The following is a 17872-nucleotide window of genomic DNA, read 5'->3' as shown; positions in this document are numbered from 1 at the left end:
CTGGTCCCAGTGCTGCAAAGAGCCCAGCATGGCACTGCAGCTGTCGAGCCCCTTGCCTGGCAGGGGGGTAGAGCCTGCGATCTGGAGTACCAGCTTTTAGACGCTTCTCTTGCTTTCTCCAGGAGCTTCCAATAATGCAAACGGTTATTCTGGTTTACTTTTTTTTTTTTTTTTTTTTCAGTTGCATTTCTGAGGTGCTGTTGGTGCCAAAGTGATGCGGAGAACCTGATGGCAGCTGTTAGGTGGGGGACTCTGGTCCTTCCGCTGCTGTGTGAGCAACCAGCCCTGACGCAGGATTTACCCAGTTTAGTTCAGCCTTATTTCCAATTACCTTACCCCGCACACATACCCCGCAAGAGCCCTCTCCCTGTTGTGGGAAGGGCAGTTGTTAGTGGCAGTGGCTTTTCTCCTTCCCCTTTTTCTCCCACACTGCAGTCCTGGTCCAGGCTCCCTAACCCCACTTCTCTCTCTTTGCCTTTTACAAAGAAGGAGCCCATGCTGAGACCTCTGTGTGAAACCATGAGCAGCATCTGCTAATGGGCAGCCTAATAGCCATTTAATGGACCCAGTAAAGCTAATAGATTTGTAAGGAAAATATGAGCAACAATAGCCAAAGAGGAGTGCTCAAAAGCAGACAAAACTGGCAGGGTCTTTCCCACTTGGACTCAAGGAGCAGAAGCAGTGCCTGCAGCCAGGCGGGAGCTTCCCTGGCTTTCCAAAGCTGCCACACGTTCCTGGGAAGGAGATTTCATCTGAGAATGACACTGTCTGCCCAGCCTGCAAGGTCGTGTGATCACCAGATGCTGTCACCTCTGGGGTGGAGCAGAGCGGGCAGGCAGTAGGTCAGACCCCCCCAGCCTGGGGAGCAGGTCACCGCTGGAGTCACCACTTTTAATATGCTCACGGTACAGAGAAAGGTCTGTTAAGGATCATCCCACAGACCCCTCTTCCCCAAACACAGTGGAGCCTACCTGTCAGAAGCAGACGGATTTATATGATCCTGCCAGAATTTATACCTAAATCTTTTAATACTTATTTTCCTTATGTGTAGCCAAAAATTTTATGACACACGCTAACCCCTGCTCAAGAAACAGACAATATATTTTGAAGGATATTGTATCTAGCTGACATAGAGTATAAATTCTCTTTGCCACGCTGGTGCCCACCTCTAGTTATACAGTCACTGTGCGGTGAACATCAGCCCACATCTCTCTGGGGTTCCTCCAAAGGCCCTTACCCCTCCGCACGTATGCTGCCTGTGCGGGATGCCCGTGTTGGAAGTAAAAGCTGAGTTGAAACAAGTCAGGTTGTTGTCAGATGATCGCACTGCTTCGGCCTCAGCGTTAGTAGCACCACCAGAATAGGATATGCACGATCTTGACAGACTTTCCCACACCTCTGGAAGATGTGTGGGGTCAGCGAGGGAGCCGCGTGGTCAGCTAGAGGACAGCCTGTGAGGTGGGATGTCTTGGCACTGCAGCCTGCTTGGGCTCCTCTGCAGGCTGTGTGTGCAGCGGTGGCAGGAGGTATGCTCGCAGCCCACCAGCACGTCCACTCGAGAGACACGCCAGAGTTTACCAAAAATGCCGGGTACAGTCTCAGTACAGCATCATGATACTAGTCTAACGCACGATCCTGACTCTCCAGCTGCTCTCCCCTCCCAGCCCACCCCAGGGCCAACTCTGTTTCAAAATGGGACAGTGTAAAGGCAAGTTGTATTTCTGTGTTTTGCCTCATATTTCCCCAGCCAGCAGCTCTCTGTCCTCCCTCCAGGCAAGCCCAGCATCACAGCAGAGCCATGTGGCTGGGATCAGTGTGGTCTTACGCACTCTGATTCTGCAGCAGGTATGGGGAATGGGTATGAGATAAGGATGCCATCCTCACAGTATAATGGAGAAAAAACATTTTTCACTTCTTTTCATCATAATGTGAAATCTCTGAAAGATAGGTCCTGGCCCTCAGCAAGATCAAATTGATTGCCACATGGGGAATTATTGACAGGAGAGAAAAAAACCACCTCTCTCCTATTGCTGCATCCTAAAAGCTCACCAAGCCCTTATCCAAGAAGTGCAAAATCACGGCAATGGTGTGACAGATGTGACAGTTTGGCCCATTACTAACAAACAAGCACATTGAAGGTGATTGCATTTCCTTTTTGTAGCTGAATTTAGCAAACTATAACTGCCCTCTGGTTAAAATAATGTTTCTCTGCTTTAAAGGGTAAAAAGCACGTGTTTACGTCCTGTTAAACCTGCGTCTTCAGCCGGCTGCTTGGACCCGATTGCATCTTGGTAGTCACGGAGGAGGGATTTTGAGTTGCCATTACAAATATTAAATACATTGACCAAAGCAGATCCTACAGAGAGGAGCACAGAATCCGTGACTGCCCAGGAGACAGCTTGCACATTGATGCTTGAGGGATACACACATCCCCTACGCCCGTACCGCCCAGCCTGAGCAGCCGTGCAGCTCTCAGCCTCAGGGAGCCTCTGCAGCAGCTGGCTGGGGTGGCACCCAGACCCAGGGGACAAGGAGCAGGCAGACAGGGAGCTGGCTTTCAGCATCAAGGGGGAACACATCGCCAGGGGTGCCCTTTTCCCGTGGAAAACCGGAGGCTACCTTTGCCTTGGCAACACCACAAAGACGACTAGGATTCATAACTGTAGGAGCTCCCTGCAGCCAGGAGTTTGAATAATTCACTTCCCAGCAAGAGACATCAATCCTTTCTCCACAGCCCCTTCTACCACCTCATAAGATGTATGAGGGGAAGGCGGGAGGCATTTTTATTATTTTTATTTAGTTTGTGGATGTTTAGTGTTCCTCACTATAGGCTACATTCAGTCCTCACGTGCATGATATTCTCAAGACCTTTATCAGTTAACTATCCTTGCTTTAATTTTCCCCCTGTTCTCACCCTTACTTTTCCCTCTTTATAAATTACAACATTCAGGCCTTTGCTGGCGGTAGAGAGCACTACATTGTTCTGGAATAAAATGGACTTTATTCCATTATAATGACTCTGCTTCCAAGGGGGAGTAGTTACACTGGAATAAAAGTATTTTTTATGCTCCAGTCTGGAGCATAATTCAATCATAAATTACATCAGAAAAAAATAAACCATAATAATAAAATGGCAGTTTGTGCATTGATTAAAGTGAAAACACTCTTCATTCTGGAATATTCTGCGTATAAAGTGAAGTTAGTGAGCAATAAGCAAGGGTGTGATTTTTTATAGCACACTAACTACCCTTCATTCATTCCCTAATGGATACCCTGCCAGAAAACACGAGTGCCTTTAGGTGAGGCAGGTTTGAAAGTGGAATAAACTATTGTGCATTAAGGTGCACTAGGAGTATTCATAAGGGAGCATAGGGAAGTAACTAGCGAGGCAAAAATCTACCACTAACTACTCCCCCAGTGGCACCCCCAGGGAAGTCCAGCAGGTCCCAAGGCTGGAATAACTCTAGTGGAATAATTCCTTACGTTTTCCCAGGGTAGGAGATATTTCCAGGCCCATTGGTCCTCGTGGTCTGGGTTTTGAAACAAGTTATGGGACCTTGTGGAGAGAGGAATCTGAAGCTGGAATGAGGATACGTCACCAGGAGATGTGCACCACCAAAACTATTCCTCCTAACCCTGCATCAGGATGCAGAATGCATTTCAGCCCCCCTCCCCGAGCAGCTGACCAGCCAGCTCAATGAAGGTAGGGCTTTGTATCTGTGCTGGTACCCCAGAAGGATCGAGCAGCCAACATCACACAAATACAGCCAAGGGCTATACTTAGGGCAGTTTCTGTTCACTTCTCTTGTCAGACATTAATACAGCATTTGTACCCAGCATCAGTTTGTATCAGCCAAGAGCTCTTGATCAGACTTCAATGTCCCCCATAAAGCAATCGCTTGCAGGGAGCAAGGGAAGTGATCTCCTGGCTAGGAGACTTCCCAGGGAGTCTGTCATTCTCTTTGATTCCACTTTATATTTTTCTCTGTATGAATTTACAGACTGAGAGAGTTAAAGAGTATTCACATGTGCTGGTTTTACCTAAAGAACAGAAATGTGCTACAAATGCTCCTCAGCTGATTTCTACCACAGTCTGCTAGACAATTAGATCAAGGTATGCTCCGCAGAGAGTCGTGTGCCAGCCCCAGCTCTGCCAGGGAGCTGCTGCCCGTGTCCCCACCGACGACAAAGGATGGGTCTGAGTACAGTAAGAAATCTGGGGTCCTCCCAAAAGTGGCACTCTTAAACCCTTGGCAACAATCTGGGTAAAATTTACTCCTGGTTCAAAATTGGAATGGCCTGCCATTTGGGAAGCCTGAACATTCCAGACATCAGGATGTTACCCAGGACCTGGGCTGCCCCCAGCCAGCCCTGCCCCCGCCCCTGCCTTGTAGCCCCCCGGGTCTCCCCGCACCAGTTCTGCATTTCTTGCTAAAAACGTTAAATCAGTCACACCCAGAGCTGGCCTTAGCTATGCCTCTACTGGTAAAAAATATCCTCAAAGCCTCATTACTTTACACATTTTCACTAATGTGATGTTCAAGTATCACTGAATGCCTCATACACAAAAATTATATTCCAGCACTTCAGCTACTCATGACTAACACGAAGGGGCCTTGACAAAGCATCACACTCCGAAACATCACTGCCTGTACGTATGTTGAAGGGAACGCTGCCTTTGAGAACCTGTTAGTTACAGCTGAAGTCCAGTTTCAACAGACTTCAGGAGGAGGTAGAGATCCACAGGCCTCTGAGCAATCTGAACGTCAAGGCACGGGCAAACAAAGTCTTAGGAGTCCACCTACTTCTGTATTTTGCCCTCTATGTTGAAAAGTAATGTAAGCTTAGCTAACTTATTTTGCACAGAGCAGGGTCAGGAGAGCTCACACAGTAGTCTCCCGCCAGAGCTTGGCTGTCAGGATGGTGACATTTAATGAGGGGAACAAAATTAAGACAGGAGGAAGGTGGTGCTTAGAGTGTTCAGCTACCAAATTGGATTCTCCAAAGCTTGTGATCTTAAAAGTTTTTTCCAACCTAAATGATTCTATGATCTTTTCCCTTCCCGGCATGTGATTTGTAGTGTGGGGCATGGAAAAAGGAGCCTGTGGAAATGGCACAGGTTTCACAGGAAGATTGGCCTGAGGCCATCAAACAAGTGTCTCTGGCGCTCAGAGCAAGAGTTGAACCCAGTGCCGTGCACGGAGTCACTCACTACGCGACTCAGCCCCCTCGCCGAAAGGTTAGGGTGAAGCACAAAGCAAACACAGAATTCAAGATGTGGATTATATCAACAATTACAGCCTGGAGCATAATTCAATTATGAATTAAATTGGAGTTTAAAAAAAAAACCCCATAATAATAAAAGGGCGATTTGTGTGTTGATTAAAGTGAAAACATGCAGTCATTAGGCTGTGTATAAATCTTGTTAGCTGCGAGCAGAGCTGGGTATTGCCATTAACCTGGTGAGTGCCTGTGGGGAACGGGCACTTGGCTGGGTGTTTAGCACACAGATGTGCAGCAGGACAGCTGCTGCCCTCTGGGACCTCAGCACCAGAGGTTGGGCAGGAGGGTGGTACGTATCTACCGGCAACAATAATTCACATGCACACATTATGCAATACCTTGCACACATCTGTTTTTACGGGACAAGACCTAGCACGAAATTGCTGTCTTTGAGCCTGAGGTGTGAAACCAAGACAAGGGCAGGTGATAGGAGATGCTTTCTCCATAGACCATAGTCAGCCTTGCTGTGACGTTGGGGCCACACACCGAAAGGGGAGGGAATCGCAGTCAGCTTGTGGAAAAAAGCATGAGGTCTTCGCCCATCCTTGGTAAATCTCAAGAGGGTGACGGAGGCTCTAAATGAAAGACATATCCTCTGATAGCATTTCTGCATCCCAGAGAAGTGCTTAGAAGACCAAAGCTAGGAAATTCTGCTCCTCTGCATTCCTTTCAAAAGCCTGCAGGGAGCCTTGAGGGATGCAGTAAGGCAGATGTTCTTGGCCCCTGCCTCACACCCCTAGCAACTTCTTGCCCCTCTGATCTGTACTGTGGACAGGGCAGAGACCTCAAGCAGGCCTGATGCATCCTAGACCTCCTTCACGTTCACTATTAAAACATCAACACACTTCCCCTCGCCCCCCCCCCCTCCCCCCCAGTGCTGTATGTCCTTCCTCTCACATCTTTCTTGCCCCTCGGGGTTCAGGACCTTGTGTCTTCCCAGCACATTTGAATAACCTTCCTGAGTAACCCTGCTGGGATGCATAAAGGTTCCTTGCAGCCCCTTCTGCCTTCTGTATTTCATACCTCTCCTGAGCCAGGCACACTCTGTTCCCGTATTATGAGAGAATAATTGCTTTTCCCCACCTCACATCCATACTATTTTCTCCTCTTTTGTTTTACAAACTCCTCTCCCTGAGAAATATGTCCCTGCACGAGAGCATTAGATCGAATTTTTAGATCAAATTATCCTTCTGTTCTATAATACTATCCGTAATTACTCCCTGTAACTTTGCTTTTGCTGGTGATCGCAACCATCAGGCAATTTTCACACATCTCGCCAATAGAATTCAAGTACAAGCAAATATTAGAGTGAGTGTGAATTTATTTTTATTTATAAATTACTTAACATAGAAAAAAAAAGACAAGCTCTGAGCACTTAGCAAATTACTGACTTGAAATAGATTTTGCAGAATTTGCCTGTGTTTTCTCCTGTGCCTTGAAAAAAAAAAAAGAAAAAAAGCGCCATACATGCTCAGAAGCTGGAAAGAATGGAGAGGAACGGTATGAACCATGGCATGTTTCACAGTGTAAGGATGTAAGTTCTGGGTTTCCAGTACAATGAGGTTCCTCAGCCCTTTGTAAGCTTAAGCACAGACTCAAGATTCCTCCTTGAGAAAGGCAAGCTTAGCATTTCACCTGCTCGCGTATGTCGGAACTGAATCTCCTTTAGGCTCTCGGTAGCTTCACCTGGGAGCTACTCAGCTACATCCCACTTTGATTTGGTTTGGAAATTCTTTTCCCCAAAATTTGTGCCACCTCCTGCAAAATTTCTCCCAGAGACCTGGCCAACAGGGAGCTTAGCTCTAAATTAGCCCAAGTTCAGTTGAAACTGTAGCAGAAGAGAAAAGGAAAGATCCAATAAACCCCCCCTGCTTTTGACTCCAGCTCAAAGTGTTCAGCTCCAGAACTGAATCCAAAACCAAACTTTGCAGTTCAGACCCATCTGCCATGAGCCCTCGGCTCGCAGGTGGAAGCCTGTAACCTGCTGCCAACGAGGGCATGTTTCATGAGACTGCAGCAGGAAGGCTTGGCTGGCAGAAAATATCAGTGTCTGCCTTCTCCGGTGGCAACACGCACTGGCTTGCTCATACACAAACTGGACGTTTGGGCAAGCAGGAGAAAATCAAAACCATCACAAAAAACTGCAGCACATTTTTTTTTTTTTTTTTTTTGTCATTTTGGCCAGGCTTGTCCAAGCCCAAGGGGAGCAAGAGCCTAGCTGTCTTAAACAAGCTTCTCTTACTATCACCAGCAGGCAATAATTCCCTTCAGCGTGGATTATCAAGGCTAATCTTAGATTTAGACTGGGACGTCACAGGGAGGTTGCAGGAAGGAAGGATTTTGGCTAAGAGAAGGGTCCCAGCAGTGGAGTTTGTTCATGTTAAACGTCAAAAAGGGGGGTTGTTTAGTGACTTTTGGCAAGCCTTCTTCCAGCAACCAGGTTACGGATTGGATCAGGTGTGGGATCTCCGTTCCACGATGTTTTCAAGACTCAGCTCAACAAAGTCGTGGCTGACCCGATTTAGTGTCCCGGGGAAGCTGGATTACATGATCTCCAGAGGTGCCTTCCAATCAGCCTTTCCACAGCTATGTAGCACAGATACAGCCTCCTTGATCTGGTTGTCTGTATAAACACAAGAGGCAGGGCTGGGTCTGTATCATCCCACAGACTTCCCAGCAGCAAAGTGAATCATAGGCTCACAGAATAACTTGGGATGGAAGGGACCGCTGCTGGTTATTTGGTACCACACACTTCACAAAGCAGGGCCAGCTTAGATCACCTACCAACACAGTGTAAGAGTCGGTCTAAAGAGAAAGATATTGTCTCAACATTGCTAACAGAGACCTGGAGATGGAATGTGGTCCTCACAGACACCGAGACCCAGTGACCCTGAAGGAGAACTGCATGGTACGAGGAGTACTATGCCGCTCCCTGGTACCTGGCACTGGAAGGAACAACTACGATAAGGTCGCACAACAACTGTTGTCGTAACAACGAATCAGAACATGCGTGATAACCTTGCTCGAGAAGGCAGAGACTGACAACAATCCATGGGCCAGAGGAGGAGCAACGTGTATTGCTCTGTATAGAAGAGGACTCTTTAGCAACCGAATTTTAGGAGATCTCCCCCACCAAGGATCACGACGATCGGAACGACTGGCGGGACGCTGCCTGGACCTGGGACCATAGGGACGCCTTGGACCCATGGTGGTAAATACAATCCTCTTTCCTTTTCTTTTTACTTTTTTATTTTTTTTCCTTCACTTTCTGTCTTTCTACCTATTGCACGCTGCTTTACGGGCAAACAATAAAGTTGTGCTGTTTGATTAAAGCATAACCCCTAGGCATGGTCACCTTGATTTTTGCGCTTCGAGGTCATAGTAAACAAACCATCACAAGTCCACTGAGTGGACCATGACACACAGCAGAGGCAGGAGAGATCACCAGCTATTTCCAAAGGCCCACCCAAAGGTCACCTTTCTGCAGAAGGTTTACTTATGCTGCTGGGCAGCCTGCCAGACACGTGGTTCCTAAAGGATCTCACACCTCTCCCTAAAATATTCTAGTATTCCACAAATGAAAAGAGATTGAAAAAACATTCTCACTTGTTCTGCTTCTAGAGGGAATCCCCATAGTCATTGGGCATTACGAAGGGAGCTGAAAGGCCCTCAGGAAGAGATCTAGTCTCTTCCCCCCATCCAGGAGCAGAACCCCCTGCAAATACAGCAGCTCAGGTAGAAATTGTCCTTCAAGTCCTGTGGTGAGAGACACCCCGTGGCGCCTCCTTAGCAGCCTTTTTCCAGTGCTTCACTCTCCTTCTGTAACACTTCCCCAGCGTTTTAACTTAGTTTCACCTCCCAGGGTAGAATGGAATGGCATCTTTCCCTCTTCTTCGTGCACCTCTGGTACGTTACCATCACGTTCCTTCGTGAGCCCTGCAAGGCAGGGACACAGCCTCACGGACACCTGTACATCATCTAACGCAACCGGGCATGAATCAGAGCCTTCCCCTTTGTACAGTGTTTGTAAGACCCAACCTGCGCCGATGAATGCGCTGACCCCGTAAAGCAGGGAGGTGTCATTGCAGAGATGAGAAAATGAAGCAGAAAGACAGGCCGCATAGCGGCGTGCCAAAGTTCACGCAGAAAGTCTGTGCCAGGCTCGGGAACCAGGCCTTAGTCGAGCATCTTAATGTTCTCTCCTCTCCTTTTGGCACTGCTGAGATATGAAATAATAATAATCATGAAATGTGCCCAGACACTAGGAAGATCATCACCTTAATTCAGATAATAGGAATAGCCAGCATCTGCGTAATGCAGAATCAAAATGGTTTATAATAGAGAGAACAAGATGTAGCTTAGAGTTTAAAAGTAATTAAAATTTCCTACCTAAGTTTCTTTTGCTTAATGTACTTCCAAAAAACGTTCATCTGCTTGCAAATGCCTGACCCTAGGAGTTCAGGTTTCAATGCAATGGAAAGGCATATGTTGGCAGAATGACAGCAGCTGAACGGCATCTCATCTGGATCCAAAAATGTAAAGAAAGGGAAATACTCATTATTCTAGAGGCTCAAAGACAATTTCAATCCATTTTAACTCTAACAGGTCCCCCTGTGGCCTCTTAAAACCTACTGAATTGGAGCAAAGTAGCGTAAGCAGCAGAGTTTCATCTTCAAAGGTGCAGTGAAAATATCCAGGTTGACAAGAGGGCTCAGTTCAGGAGGGTTTCTGGGGTTTCGCTGCGGACTTTTAACAATGCTCTTCCTCAGCACCTTTTATCTGTGGATCTCACTGCACTTTAAAGATATTGACTGATCTCTCACCACGTTGCTCCTGTGAGAGGTGTATTATTATCTTCATTTAATTAACAGGGAAACTGAGGCACAGCAAAAGGAAGTTATATGCTTGGGCCCTCACAGAGCACCAGTGGAAGAGCTGGGATTAGCTACAAGCTCTCATGATGGTTTAGGGGTCCCTACTCATTTCATCTCGCCTTGTTCGGTTGCAGTGCTCCCCTCCCCTGGTCTGAACTGTCAGGAGCGCTGAGGGATGTGAGAGGTGCGCTGAGCCAGGCAGTGATCACAGCAAGACAAGCAGCAACACTTTCCGCTCACTCAGAACGGTTCTGAGTGTGTGTGGATAAATCTCAGCAGCCTGGATGAGACCTCATAGCTCAAACAGCCCTACTCCTGGCCTACTGGTCGTCATTTGCAAAGGTATACAGCAAAACGAGAGAAAATTTCCTCCTTCCTCCCCTGTTGCTCTAGCACCGCACAATGCAACTGCTGCGCTAGAGAAGTACATGACTCTTGCTGAAATCAAGAAAATACATTTCTGAGGCCCAGACTGGAAACTTTCGTCATACAGTAAGCTCTTGGCATTCACTCTGCACCTCTACAGAACTGTTTTCTCATCCCACAGTCACACCTGTTTTATAAAGCTGTATGTGTTATTTATGCACATGCATATATATATATACACACACATATATATATGTGTGTGTGTATATATATATGCATATTATTTCAAGCAGTTGTGACTAGCAGGAGCGTAACAGATGCAGAAATACATGTTTATGTGACTTTCCAGAGAAAAGTGAGAAGCAGCCCTGAGAAGAAAGAATTACTACTGTCACCCAAGAAAGGTCTTCTGCTTAACACCCCAACATGATTACTCAAACATCAGCACCGTCAAGTGTGGTAAGATCAGCATATTGAGGGCCACATGCTCCCCGCGCCTGCTCTGGCAGGAGCCAGCAGTCCTCCAGACACATTAAAACATTATCTCACGCTTGGTGCCCCACTTGCACAGAAATGATGGTTGCTAGCTCAGATCCAACCAGTTCAGAGAGTTTTTTCTGATTGCACTTGAACTCACAGACGTGCCTGTTCATGGGAAAAAGGGAGTGGAAGGAACGTCCCCTCAATTTACCTTTATCCCATTGTTCTCCTCATAGTCTGTGAGGGATATAACTACATTCAGGCTGACAAGAGCAAGCAGCTGAGCCTACGCCGTGCTCACAATGTGGGCGTTGATACGATTTGATGGTGTCCTTTTGAAGGCAATCCCAGTGCAGAGGTTGGGCAGCTCTAGCAGAAAAGCTCTGGAGAAACTGGATCTAAGCTGAGGGGAGGCAGGGGGTTAGGGAGAGTCTCAGACTGGGATGGGTTGCCAAGTGGGACATTAGGGAGATAGTCACATGGTCTTAATAGAGCATCTAGCATGGATGTGATTCAGAGGACCAAACACAGGAGTCTACTCTCTCTCTTTCATTACAGGAAAGAAGCTGGTGCCTCCAGAAGGGAATTCAGGACCCCTGAGGTGATGGCATGAATGTTTTGTAACTCACTAATAGCAAGCGCAACCCAAAAGGTCACATTTGAAAGACACCTCTGGTTTTGCCTTGCTTGCTTAAGAGAAGCCAGACCCAAAGAGCCCTCGACCCTCTTCCAGGGAACAAGAAATCTCTCTCTGTCCCACACAGGGCTGCTTTGGAGGTAAGGCAAGGCTTCCCTCACCGAGCTGCGTGGGAGATGCCAGGGGACACTGCAGACTATCAGCACTGGCTGCACTGGCAAACTGTCGCATCCTACCTATTGGTTGCACTCAGTATTTGCTATACAGGATGCAGAGTCCCCATGCTGATCATAATTGAGACACTAAGTATTTTTTTAAGTGGCAGGTATCCATTCCTTCGGAACGAGAGGACCTGAGTTATATCACTGGTGATGCAAGGAAGATGGAAGTCACCATGATGTAGTGTAGAGACAACCAAGAATTATTCCTATGACCATGGATTCATTGAGTTACTTAACGCCCTCACACAGAATGCTGGAGTTTAATAACGTTAATGGGGTACTTTGGGATCCATATACAGAAGAACTAAAAGAGGAAAATGATCATTATGCTCTCCCACTGTCATCTGCAGGTTTCAAAATATATTACAGTCCTTCACTAATTGTCACAATGCCCCACTAAGTCAATATTATTATAATTTTTTCATAAATGCTGAGAGACTGACTGATCTCACTCACGTGGATTCAGCCACACCACCATATCCCAGTTAAAGGGTTGTCTCTTGCATTTCAGAGCTATGGGAACATCGTAGGTTGGAAGCTTCTACTACAAAAAATGAACTAGAAGGACCACAAGTGACAGGATTAGAGGACTGTAATGCTGCCTTGTGGCGGTCCAACCTGGCCACGTACAGCTCCATTGCCTTCATGATGCTTTACATCACAGATCCTGTCTCACAGGAGACATTTTGCAATTCTAGGCATGCTTCTGGGGCTCTTTCACCTGAGGACTTGGGAGCCAACCCAGGGCGTCACACCTTAAGGTAGAACTCCCCATTGACATCACTGCAAATGACAACAAAATCCAAGCCACTTGTTACGGATTGCACAGTCGTATCAGTGAAACTGGTCAGAGCCCTCACCTTCAACCAGCAGACAACCATTCCCTCTCTGTGGTTTTGGACATGCTAACAATGCATGAGGCAACATGGTACATAGCTGTAGGGAGGGATAGGGAGTTAAGAATTTAATTTCTGAGAGTTATGAGAGGTCCCTTGTCAAAACACTCATGTCGGTGGGTGACGTCAGTATTCATCTCCATAAAACAGGGAGAAGAAAACAACCCTACTTTATACGTTGCTTTGAGATTCTCAGATAAAACACATTTTCTAGAGCTCTGCTTCTTTGTTAAAAAATTCATAGCATCATTCTCCCTCCTGCCCCCCTTTTCGCTAACCAAAATTCAGGGTTCTGTGGGTTATTCCAGGGGAATCAGGAGTTGGAAAGAAGTCTTTCTTTTATGACATCTTTTTTATTTGCAAAGAATGCATGGAGTCATATTTTCTTCCATGCAGGAGAAATCAAACAAGCTAGACAGTTTCTTTGCTTACAGCATCAAACTCTCTAAGCTTTTCCTTAGGGTCAGGCTACCAGCTGCTTAAACAGGCTGTGTTTCAACTCCCTTCTTTCTCCATACTTGTGTTGAAGTTTCATTCTCTCTCTCTTTCACATACATACACACCCTCCCTATTTTTTTTGCTGTCCACTGAAATTGTCTTTCCTGAGTGGCTAAAATGCTCGCATGGCCTCTGGCTTGGATAGCCGCTTGTTATCGTTTCACAGGAGAGTTTAACCATTAATCTAAAGTGATAAATGAAATGTAGCTCAAGATACAATGGCACTGGTGATCCTCAAGCCCTAACAGCAGGGGCCAAAGCTACATGGGACTCTGCATCTGAGATCATATACCTAATAACATGAATGCTGCACTCAAATCGTGAACCTTCTGAGTAGAATTTCTTCACTGCAGTTCAAATGTTTCTCTCCATGGCTCTGGCAGATGCCCAGAGAATTTCTTTGAGGTGGTCTGTACTGAGGGTCCTCCGTTAACTTACAGAGCATGCTTTTCCTCCCAACAACAGAAGCAGAAAGTCAGTCACGGGAGGAAGGATGCAGAAAAGAGGATGAGGATGGAATTGTTTAGGTTTCTTTAATGCAAGGTGACTGAGAGTTCAGCAGAAGCAGAGAGAGGCAAGATCTGAGAATTTCAGAGGCAAGAGGTACAAAATTATGTTGAGGCTCTGTTATGATTTACTGGACTCTACACCCAAGGTTGTAAACTCTAGAGAGTGCACCGCAGGAGAAAAGGGGAGGAAGGGAAAGCAGCGAAAAGCTGACAGAAGCAGGAAGATACGTTTGGGAGACATGGGAGAGATGTTAGGGGGAAAGGATAGATGAAAGCAGCATGAGGGAAACAGTCTGAAATGTGTGACAAAAAAAGAAAGAAAGTAGGAAACGGAAGAAAAGAGTTTGACCAAATAGGGAGAAAATAAGGCAATCAAGAGAAAAGGGAACAGAAAAAGAAGCAAGCAGGCTTTTACCCTAACAGTGAAGAATGTAGGATGCTGCTTCCGACATTTCACAATTAAAAAAAAAAAAAATAGCGCCTTGTTTAGAGATTAGTTTGAACTTAGTTTTGATTAGGACTGAGTTCTGGGATAATCAAACCCCTCCGAGCTAGCGACCAGTTGCTGAGATGCTGGCTGCGCCGGCCCTCCCTGCAGCACGGCACGGAATTGCTGGGTCCAAGAGCACCATCAAGTGGCGCAGGGAAGGCGCTAGCAAAGCATCCGAGGGGCTGGCTTTGGGCGCAGTCCCTTCGCGTAATGGAAAACTACCCAGGACAATTTATTTCCGCGTAGCATCCTTCATCCAGAGCCCCGCATCTCGTGACAGAGGAGAGTCAAAGAACAGATAAAGGGCTTACACAGCCAGCTACAGTGTCCTCCACCCAGCACATCGATGGGTCTTCTGCTTGTAGGTAGAGAGCTGGGGGCAACAGGGTGGGAATGACCCAGAGAGGAAACAAGGGGCAGCGGTGGAGCAGGGAAGTGATAGTAGTAGGGAATGAAGGAGGAAGGAACAATCAGGGGGTGCCTGGGGTCAAGTGTGGCAGTGAGGTGGGATGAAGCAGCAGTTTGGGGGGTGTCATGGATTGAAACCAATGTAGTCACACACATGTCACAGGTCTTCACAGAGGGCTTGGGAAAGGTCAGAAAAGCAACCAGATCTGGGCACCTCTGGAATTACCTCCCCTCAACACTGATCATCCTCCTCTCAAACCGCAATATTCCTGACTGCTGGTGCTATGCCCAGCATGGCTTTGGGAAGAATAACGTAAGGGATAATTGCAAACAGGTCAGAGTGCGATGAGTCAATGATGATGGATTTTAATGAAGGAGCAGATGTGGCAAAAGCAGCTTGTGTGTGCATGTGCCTGGGGTGCTGGAGCATGAACCTGATGGAGAAGATATTGGTAAGGAAATAGTGACTCGTGTAAGTGTGAGATCTCAGTAAAAGGTGACAGTGGACAAAGCATACGGACAACTGTCCCTCACACTTATCTGCCAGTTTTCACTCATAGATCTCAAAATCTTTTAAAAAGGTAAATCAGCATCTCTTTTATTTTTACACCTTGAAAAACAGAGACATGGATAAACAAGTAATTTGTCCAAGAAGCATAATGTCAATGCCTTGGGTTCTGTGATGAGTACCCTGCAAAATGGTCAATGCTGCCTCCACACAAGGAGGAAGAAAAGAATTTCACCCAGGGACAGACAGGTCCTTGTGTGAAGCCTGCAAGCTGGGAAGTTACAGCAGAGCCTAGATTCTGTAGAGTCCAGGCAGACAAACAAGAGAGATTAAAGGGTAAGCTCAAGGAGATGTGAGAGCTGAGTGTGGCTCACACAGGAGTGACAACACCTGCCTTACAGCCAGCACTGGCAGGGGAAAAGGTAGCAGTGCTAATGATGGGACTTGCCTGAAAGGCAGAGAGAAGAGGAAAGAGGGCTCAAACAGCAGCGGAAGAGCAGCAGCTGGTGAAGCACAATTCACACTGGGAAGTAAAAGAGAGAGAGAGCACCCCCGGAAGACTGCCTTGATCAATAGCTCTGAGAACCATGGAGAAGTCACAGAAAATAAGGGGGATGGGGGACAGGTTTCTTCTTACAAGAAGGAAAAAAAATAAATGGACAGCCTCTTACTAAAGCACCAGTATAATCTTTAGAAGACACTGCTTTCTGCTGGGCAAGACTTAACTCAAATGAGCACTAAGCACAGCCACCTCAGTGAAGTACGAGCTTCCAGAAAGACCCTGACACCTTGCCTTAAATTCGTGGGCACCTTAAATTCACTGCGGTGTTTTTGTTGGAGTTTGTTATTTTATGTGTGTGTGTTGTTTTAAACAAAAGCTTTTTTCTTCAGATGACTCCCATACAGATATGTCTCTTCCTAGACCCTGCCTTTGGGACTATCCCTTACTTTGGCAAAGGAGAATCAAAGCCACAGGGGAGCTCTGACATCTCAGCCATGGAAGAGTTCCACCGTGGTGCCCTGCGGGATGATGCAGACCTCTGAAGCACTGTGGGACACAAAGAACTTTTTGCTTGTCTCATTAACCAGAACATCTTTGTAGCTTCCAGCTGCCTCAGTGCTGAAGTTGGGAAGGGGAGCAAATAGAGATTTCCAGCATGTGCTTGCACATGGCAGGCAAAGGAGGGCGAAAAAGTCTTCCTCTGGTGGGCTTCAGAGCCTGTTTAAAATGCAATAATTAACGAGGCAAATATTTCCTCAAATCAGATTCCAGAGCCTCAACTTCCTACCAGAAAATTTTCTACCTCTTCCCATCATGTGCATTCCACACAGTACCAGTAATTCTCCTTTCCCTCCTCTTCTGTTGGGCTGATTAATAATTAATTATTATTAAAAGGAAAAGGTTGAGGGGGCCCAACTTTCAGATTTGCAACCAAAACACCCAAACAAACACTAATTATAATCCTAGTCACTTTTCATCCTGCTGCGCAAAGTCTGGGTTTATGCCAAAAGGTTACGGGCTTGCTCCTGATGCTATCTAAAGCTAATGGGATGGGAAGGGATGAGGGATGGGAAGGGATGAGGAAATGCAGCACGTTCTCATGAGCATTACAGGGAGCTCATATGAGGCAAGGCAGAAATGAAGAGGTCTCAGCTTTCAGAAACCCCTTTTGAGAGCGCATTGGAGGAACCATAGCAGAACTGACTGCTTCTGACTTCTGCTAATGCCCCATGCTGAATATTAATGATAAACATAATAAAATATGTATATAGTGTAATAGGAATAAAAACGTGCATGTAGCACCACAGATTTATAATACTGCTTTACATACACATTCAGACAGCTGAGTATCTGTGGTGAACATGGAGCCTGCCGCAAGGAATAAAAACGAGCTCGCGGCTCTAGATACTTATTCATGCTTATGCCAGACTTTTCCATCCGCTGCATAGCTTTCAGGTCCCTTGGCTTTCAAGTTCCCACTGTGGTTACACTGTCTGGACAAACTCAATAGCTTCATCTGGATAGTTGCTCTAGCACCTGGAAGTATTTAAAGCTGAGAAGTGGGGGGGGGGGGGGGGGGGGGGTGTATGTGTGTAAGGAGTAGGGTTGCTAGCGTGCAGTGACCCTATCACCCGAGAGGTTTCAGTATCAAACCAATGAATTATAATGATTTAAGTCTCTCCAGCAGATGACCCACCTCCACTCCTGCCTTACAGCTGGGACGTTCCAGCATTTTTGCCCCCATGAATCTGCACAGAGCAGCTCCTGAGAGCTCGGGATTCCCCACAGCACCAGAGACATTTCCCCATGCAGAATGTGGCAAGTGGGAATACGTCCTGTTCCAAGCCCTGAACAGTCACCGGTGGGAACCAGCATTAGAGAAGCCTGAAAAGAGCCCAGAGCCGTGGTGATGTGGTAGCCACATTCTCCCATGTTCTCCATCAGGGACCACATCAGGTTTTTGGCTGTTGTGCCAAAAACCCTACACCTTTTTCTCCAGCTGTATCATTTGGTCTGACAAAAGAATTTGCCTCTGCCTACAAACTACCTTTCTTATTTTATGTAACATCCTTCTCTCTCAATTTCAGTCCTTTTCTGATGCTTTTCCCACACCCATCATGCTTCACCCGTTCTTTTTCCTCCTTTCACTAACTTGCATTGCCAAGACTGAAGACTGCTGCCTATCTTGCATGGCCTAGAA

General features: G+C 46.6%; 2 long non-coding RNA genes across 4 annotated transcripts in view; both read right to left on the bottom strand.

The window, feature by feature from the left end:
* LOC129736222 (uncharacterized) overlaps positions 1 to 17872 on the bottom strand; it is an 87728-nt gene that overhangs the window by 12835 nt on the left and 57021 nt on the right. The window lies entirely within an intron of this gene.
* The window catches only part of LOC114018143 (uncharacterized), a 45103-nt gene continuing 36461 nt past the window's right edge, over positions 9231 to 17872 (bottom strand). The window contains exons 3-4 of the long non-coding RNA XR_003563565.2: positions 9673 to 9805; positions 9231 to 9502 (exon numbers count right to left, since the gene is read on the bottom strand). This is a non-coding gene — a long non-coding RNA (uncharacterized LOC114018143). The remainder of the gene's footprint in view (positions 9503 to 9672; positions 9806 to 17872) is intronic.

The sequence above is a fragment of the Falco cherrug genome, chromosome 5, assembly GCF_023634085.1.
Source record: "Falco cherrug isolate bFalChe1 chromosome 5, bFalChe1.pri, whole genome shotgun sequence".
In the NCBI taxonomy this organism is placed as follows: Eukaryota; Metazoa; Chordata; class Aves; order Falconiformes; family Falconidae; genus Falco; species Falco cherrug.
The sequence above is the reverse complement of the archived record's forward strand: the minus strand, read 5'-3'. Positions and strand labels throughout refer to the sequence as shown.